Genomic DNA, 8,273 nt, shown 5'->3' on the forward strand with positions numbered 1-8,273 from the left:
ACCAGCCTGTACTGGTTGGTTTACAAGTGTGTTGTGTGTGTGTGTGTGTGTGTGTGTGTGTGTGTGTGTGTGTGTGTGTGTGTGTGTGTGTGTGTGTGTGTGTGTGTGTGTGTGTGTGTGTGTGTGTGTGTGTGTGTGTGTGTGTGTGTGATTAATAAACGGCTTCTTTTAACAGCAAGTTCAATTTGGTCTGTGCCTTTATCCGTGTTTTAATAGTGTCTGGTTTAAATCACGTCTCTGCTCCTTTTACAAAACTGACTTGTGTTGTAATTCAGTGTGGTTATCTGAGCACTTTGTATTAGTTATTTGGGTGAAACTCCCAAAGGTGACGTACTTGAATTAACTGAGTGGTTCTATCTCTGCCATGGTTACAGTGAAAGAAAAGGCAATGGAATGCCGTTTCCTGCAGGGACAAACAAAAGTCTTTGTGATACTAGAGGGTTGCAGGGGGGGGGGGGGGGGCATGTGCCTGCACAATACAGACAAAATGTCATACCTCAATATTTATGCCAAATATGTATCTCAATAGTGATAATGATCATTCAGCCTCAGTGTACGCTCTCCTTCGAGGGTATATAAGGGTACACAAGTCCAACGACCATTTCACACGTATAGTCGTGTGAAATGTATACATTGACGTTTTGAAACTAACCTGGACAGACAGGCTGTTTCTCAGTAGAATTGTGTTAGGATTCCTAACTGCTTGTAAATTAGGCAAATATTAACACAAATATACAGAAAAAATAACACTATGTACAAACAAAACAAAAATGCAACAAAATGCAAATATGACACCCCTGGTATAGGGGTATACATATAAACCCATTGTAGTTTATTCGTCTGACCTTTAGTCAGTCTGGTGGTGTGTCTAGACGAACAGTTAACATGGCAGCAGTTACCCTATAGTAACAATTATAGAATACAGACCCATGTGCATACAGCTGGTTCTGGTGAGCACTGGTCATGCATATTGTCTCTGTCAGGTGGAAACCTTGTATGTACAAAACGGTTACTTTTACATAAATACCACAATTAAATAAATTAAATTGACGGGACAGAATTAAATCCCAAAGTGTGTTTTATTTACAATTTGATTTGTCTGTATTCATTTATGTTTTTTATATATAAAGCATTAGTTAAAAACCTGTCGATTCCGTAGTTATTTCCTTTTAGTTAACAGTTATCCTTTTAAAGTTAAAGGTACATTGTTACAATGTGATACATGACATGGTATCAGAATGGCATAGACTGGCATTCTCGCCGATACTGATACCAGCATCTTAGACAGTATCTGCTGCTTTTCCCATACTGCTATCGGAACAACGCTACATGCTATGGCCATATAATGTCTGTCCTTTGAGAGCGAGGCTTAGGGTTAGAGACAGGCTTAGAGACAGCATGATGAAGATCACAGAGCTGTGGGTGTGTTCTCTTACAGACACACTGTCTCCTCTCACACCAGTAGAATCAGAGACATCATGATGAAGAGCAGAGAGTTGTGGGTGTGTTCTCTTACAGACACACTGTCTCCTCTCACACTAGTAGAATCAGAGACATCATGATGAAGATCACAGAGCTGTGGGTGTGTTCTCTTACAGACACACTGCCTCCTCTCACACCAGGAGGAGACGTCACGTCTGGTTCAGCAGTAGATGTTTCCTCTGTGGGTTTGACTGAAAACATAAAAGACAATAAGGTTTAAGGGCTTTACAGACTGGGAGCAACACAACACCTGTGTTAACTTCTCACTTGTATCAGCAGCGCTTTTCATGTGAAATACACAGACGATCGCTCTGCGAGTAAACAGCAGGCGGTCTACGCCTGTTTCAGCTGTGTCCTGTGTGTCTAAATTGACCACAATTCCAGCTCTTGTCAACGGCGGGCCTCGTAGCTGATCAAAAAATAAAGATAAACATTTTAGAGCTTAAACCATTGGCTTTTAGTGAAAATTGCTTACATTTGCCATAATGTTCATATAAAAAGAAAAGAAAAAAGGAAGACACAAAAGAAAAAAGAAAGACAGACAGTGATTTGTTGAAATGTTATCGATTTGTTTTCATTTTCTTTGGCTATTGAGTTTTTAATGTTTTTAATGAACATTAGGACTGGTGAAAGTCATTTTCAGTAGCCAAAGGTTTGAGCTCTCAGATGTTTTATTGAATGTATTTATTTTATTTCATGTGTCGATCTGCTACAGAGGCTGAGAAATAAATAATAAGTAAAATCTAAAATCACATACTGTACACAAGAAGAAATACAAGTTTCATTACAATACTGTGTAACTTCAAGCCAGGATGTACACAAAAGTTTAATAAAACACTTTCCAAACAGTCCAATAAATTACATCACTTGAACTCACAAAACCACAAAAAAACATAAACACACAAATTAAAATGCAGCACTAGCCTGTTTAGCTTTTCCCATAACTCACACCGTTTTTAAAGGAAAGTTTAGATTGATACTGCCTGACACACAGAGGCAGCTCTGAAACACACATAGGTTACTACATGACTGACGAGCAGCAGTGTTTGTTTATGTATTGTGTTGGTCTGTTTTTGCTACACGCACACCAACCTGTGACAGTGAGCTGTAGTTGTCGTTTGTATCCATTAGGTAGTATTTTACAGTAAAAGGGCCCGATGTCGTTCAGACTGACGTTCATCAGAACCACAGAGAAGTTCCCCTCAGCGTAGAGGTCAGGAAACGTACGAGTTCTTTTTATGAAGCGTTGGTCCTGATCGGTCAGATCAGGGACGCTGGAGACGATGTCGTAGAGGTTATACTTGCTTATACTTATACGCACACACACACACACACACACACACACACACACACACACACACACACACACACACACACAAGGGATAAGGGGTTAACAGAAATAATGACACAGGGATATAGGAATGTACTGGAGATTATGGTTATGTTAATATGAAATGAAATATGTATTGGAAACTGCAAAAAGTAAAAGAAAAAACTGCCAAGACCAAGTTATCACAAAGCGCTCTATGGTCTAAATCAGTGGTTCTCAAACTTTTTCATGTCAAGGACCCCCAAATTGACACTTATTAGCCCACGGACCCCCATTTGAAAAGATATGCCAGCTACGGACCCCCGTAGGATGGTCCGTAGAGAGAAAAGAAGATTTTCTCAACCATTTTAATTTCAAGGACCCCCAGTTTGACATGCATTAGGGCTACGGACCCCCATTTAATGGCATTACTATCTCTGGGACCCCAATTCATATTGTAAAATCAATGTTATTTTAACTCTGAGAGTGTACAAATGGAACCAAATGGACCTGTGAGGGTCCATTTGGTTCCATTTGTACACTCTCAGAGTTACAGACCCATAAGGGTCCATTTGGTTCCATTTGTACACTCTCAGAGTTACAGACCCATAAGGGTCCATTTGGTTCTATTTGTACACTCAGAGTTACAGACCCATAAGGGTCCATTTGGTTCCATTTGTACACTCTCAGAGTTACAGACCCATAAGGGTCCATTTGGTTCTATTTGTACACTCTCAGAGTTACAGACCCATAAGGGTCCATTTGGTTCTATTTGTACACTCAGAGTTACAGACCCATAAGGGTCCATTTGGTTCCTAACTATCCATCACCCCCTGGAACTCCCTCAAGGACCCCTGGGGGTCCCCGGACCCCACTTTGAGAACCAATGCTCTAAATGCACCAAGGAATAAAACAACACAGAGTACAATAGGAGTAATACAAAACACAGTGACAATGGTTACAAAGTAGCAGTGAATGAGCAGACATAGTCCAGGTTTATAGGCAGTAGCTTGATTAGGGAAATTTCCACAGGGCAGTAAATGGACTGTGTCAAAGTGTGAAAGAGATATAGAGATATAAGCAGAGAGACATGAAAATACAGACTGACAGTGGTGGAAAGTAACTAAGTACATGTACTCAAGTACTGTACATACAGTATATACCAGTATACCACATGCATTAAACATTAAACATACATGAACCACTTCAGACCTATATTGGCTATTTGAAAATAGCAGATCTACAAGCTTGTAGATCTGCTATTTTCAAAGGATTGTATACATATGATAACATAATGAGTACTTTTATTTTTAATACTTTAGTATGTTTTGATGCCAATGCTTTTGTACGTTTACTCAAGTAAATGTTGAATACTGGTTTTACTTGTAACAGAGTATTTCTACATTGTGGTATTGCTACTTTTACTTATAAGTACAAAATGTGAGTAGGCTACTTCTTCCACCACTGCAGAAGGATCATGACATTGTGCAATTGGTAATCAAGTGTTTGTAATTGTGATCTGACCTGAGTTCAACAGCAGGGATATGAGAAGAACCCACACATAGCCAGCTCTGTGAGGTGAACATAATATACATTATATACATATCAGTCACTAAAGGGATAGTTCACCCCCAAAATGTATTTTTCCTATGGATTAGTCACCCCATGGAGACTTGAATTCATGGATATATATCTTTTTGTTTTTGTCTCATTCCTACGCCAATAATTTGATAACCGGCAGCGGTTCCTGTAGGAGACACAAAGAGTCTCCTTTGTGTCTCCTACCGGAACCACTGCCTACCGGTCCGCTGGTCATCAAATTATTGTCTTAGGAATGAGACAAAAACTAAACAATATCCATGAATTCAAGTCTCCATAGGGTGACTAATACATAGAAACAAAGTCATTTTGGGGTTGAACTATCCCTTTAAGACTTAATGAATTTAACATGTCAATTTGTCTATAAATTCCACAAATCTCCTTGTGTATGTCTGTCCTTCGCTTACTGTATCTCAAGAACCGTCCATCCAATCGCCTTCATATTCGTCGTGTATTGCTTATGTCCCAAAGGAGTGCAGTGCAGACTGTGAAGTAGATCAGCTCAGCTGTTCTCCCGAAAATGTGTGCACGATTACATGCAAAGTCAATGCAAAAATGAGTGTCGCCTGTGAATTACACAAAATGACATGGCAGAGAGTAAGAGAAGATAGAGAGGTTGCCCTTTAGTACCGGCGTGGAAGTAATCACATTATTGTTTTATTTATTGGTGAAAGGAGGATGAACGTCCGGAATTCAAAATTTACTTGAGTAAAAGTATAAACTTGCCTTGCCTTGCCTTCTCAAACAGTCAAACGTGAAAACAAACATACAGTACATACATTGGACTGCAATACACATTTTAAATAAAAAGAGATTACCTTTCTGCATTGCTCCAACTCAATTTTCATTATCGGTGCAGCACATAGATGCTTCAAAATAGGACTGACCTCTGAAAGACATCCCGATTCCCAGTCCACTAATCAATATAATGTCATTATATGGATTGCATTAAGCAGAGGCAGCATGACTGGTCAGCAGCAGGACAGCGTGATGCTGACTCATGGACTCATGGCTTATAAAACAGATGATGTCGGTAATGTTGAGCAGCTGACCTGACAAAAATAGGAAGCTGAGTTTCCTCTATTATATTGTAGAAATACTAGAGGTCCGGGCGCCGCACAGGGCTCTAGCGAGGGCGTGCTTATTTTGGGGTACCAAAATCGTGGGATAAAAATTTCCCCCAAAAAAGTTAAAAAAAAATATATATATATATATTTAAAAAAATATATATACATGGGGGACCCCCTGGGGGTCCGCGGACCCCCTGGGAGTGTTGGGATCCCCACGGACCCCCGTGAAACATCGCGGACCCCTTCGGCTGGGTTTTTCTTTTCATGAAGGTGGTTGCTTGTTTCTGGCGCACATCTGGCAACACTGACCTGCTGCTTGTCTTTTGCCAACTGAAGAGACTGCCGGTCGGTGGCGGTGCTCACGCTAAAGGGAACAAAATAGTGTACCCGTGATGTTGTCCGGCTCGCGGTGTTTCGGTGTCGCTAGGCGGTGGTCGGCGGTGACGCTAGGGAACAACATGGTCGACCGTAATGTTGTGAGTTTGTGCTGGCCGCAATTAATTATGCTCCGAGGGGGCAGATGTGTGGTGAGCTATGAAAAGTAGCCTACGCCACCCGTAAATTAATTGTGCGAGTTGTGGCTTGTGTTGTTAGTGACATGTGATATGTTGGTGTTTAGTGCGAAACAGTGGAAATTATGGCTTTTCATCTTTCCAATGTATTATAGGATGATGAATAAGTAATGGCCTTGTGGTTTTGTGTTTCAGATTTTGGCCTATTAGACTCTCTCTCTGTGTGTGTGAGTGCCTACACGAATACAATTGGCCCGTATTCGGGGGAGGGAAGCCGGAGGTGGAGGGTGATATTTGGCACTGTATGTATTCCTACGGGCGGGGGCGGAGCCTGTCAGCAGGGAATGTTGGGCAGGAGGTGTAGAACGAAGGCTCTACGTCTTCCCGGTGATGGCTCCTCACTGGCAGGTGAGTCAGCAGGATACAACAGCAGTGACAACACAGAAATGTGTGTGGGGGAGAAATCAATTGGTATAACGAAAACAATAGAAAGGTCTCCGCAACAATACAAATACAAAACAGGATAAAATAGACATCCGACAGTTGTTTTGAAAAACAACTGCTATTGTTTCCATACCAGGAAGCGAACCATTCCCAAATGGACAATGGAAAACTGGACAACCTACAGCTTGGTTAGTGAACAACACTGCAGCATACCCAGCTGTATCTACAGTATAACGCACACACAGCAGCAGCTGTGTCTATACACAAAGGGAGTGGACAGGGAGGGGATGTATTTGTCTAGATTCCTAGATTCAAGTTTGTTCAATGGACCGAAATAAACTATACCTAACTAATAACTAACTATATCATTTCATATAATATCCTCTCCATCTTAGGCATGTTCAGGGTGCGCTCCCACCGCACTTTTATTTTACCTCTGGGGCAGAATATGCCAATGCTTTGTCAATGCAAATGCGTGGATTCCTGGTCTTGCGGATTTTTTCCAAGAATCCACGCATTTGCATTGACAAAGCGTTGGCAGATTCTGCCCCAGAGGTAAAATAAAAGTGCGGTGGGAGCACACCCTCACACTTTAATGAAGTGAACATATAGTTCCCTATATGACATGATAACATAATAGACAAATACAGGATCAGTCATAGGCGTCAAGTCTGCTGACTATTTATAGATGATCAGTATTCACTATTAAGTATGCAACACATATAGCTGGAATAAACATCCAGAGGAGCTTAGCACTGCCCTAACTCTGGTTATTTTCAGTGGTGGAAAAAATACTCACATGTTTTACTTCAGTAAAAGTATCAATACTGCAATGTAGAAGTACTCTGTTACAAGTAAAAGTACAGAATTCAAAATTGACTTGAGTAAAAGTACAAAAGTATTAGTATCAAGAAAATGTTAGAAAATAGCAGATCTACAAGCTCACAACGCGTCACGATACGACGTGTTGTGAGCTTGTAGATAGGCTATTTTCAAATAGCCTAGGTATAAAATGTGGCTAAAGTGGTTAATGTATGTAATGTTCTATAATGCTCTCTGCGTCCTTGCCCGATGACCTTTGCTGTGTCACCCCCCCATCTCTCTCCCCATTTCCTGTCATTCCTATAAATAAAGGCAGAAAAAGCCCAAAACAATCTAAAAAAAACTTCTGCCTTTAAATGCTGCTAATACTTTACTCTCTGTCTGGTTCTTATTGGTTGTATTTGATTTTATTGTCTATTTAATTTAAAAACGGATTTGTGTTCCTAGAATAGTCAAACAAGTAACAACAAACATACACAGTACAATACAAGTTTGAATAAAACAGAGGTTACCTTTCTGCATTGCTCCAACTCATTTTGGATGGTCTTTCCAACATAGACAGGCTATACAGGCATTATTGAGTGTGTGTCCAGGAGGAGCTGGATTAGAACATGTTGATTCAGGCTGAGTTAGTGGCACGACTACTCTCTCTGCCTAACCTGTTTCCAGACCATAGATCCCGCCCACTCTCTGTCAACTGTAAAACCACTGGTACAGGCTAACAGGAAATAGGGTAGCAGAAACCATCCTGAGGGCCTGGCTCCCGGCCTAAATGTAAATTAAATGTTGACTCTTCATAATTGTTTCTTTGTAATTGTTTCTGTAAATAAGCCATTTTATTGCCTCAAATAAACAATATGTAAATGTGGACAAAGGGTCATATTTATTGACACATTTATGCACACACACACACACACACACGCACGCACGCGCGCGCACACACACACACACACACACACACACACACACACACACACACACACACACACACACACACACACACACACACACACACACACACACACACACACACGC

The 8,273-nt window shown here is 40.8% G+C and overlaps 1 long non-coding RNA gene across 1 annotated transcript; it reads right to left on the reverse strand.

The window, feature by feature from the left end:
* Nucleotides 1–580: 580 nt before the first annotated feature.
* LOC311056914 lies at nucleotides 581–7,873 on the reverse strand. The gene is made up of 5 exons (XR_014601923.1): nucleotides 7,751–7,873; nucleotides 4,798–4,956; nucleotides 4,316–4,362; nucleotides 2,575–2,792; nucleotides 581–1,673 (listed from the first exon to the last, which is right to left on the reverse strand). It is a non-coding gene; the product is annotated as an uncharacterized lncRNA (long non-coding RNA).
* Between the last annotated feature and the right edge of the window lie 400 nt (nucleotides 7,874–8,273).

The sequence above is a fragment of the Gymnoscopelus microlampas genome, assembly GCF_963454915.1.
Source record: "Gymnoscopelus microlampas genome assembly, chromosome: 12".
Taxonomy (NCBI): Eukaryota; Metazoa; Chordata; class Actinopteri; order Myctophiformes; family Myctophidae; genus Gymnoscopelus; species Gymnoscopelus microlampas.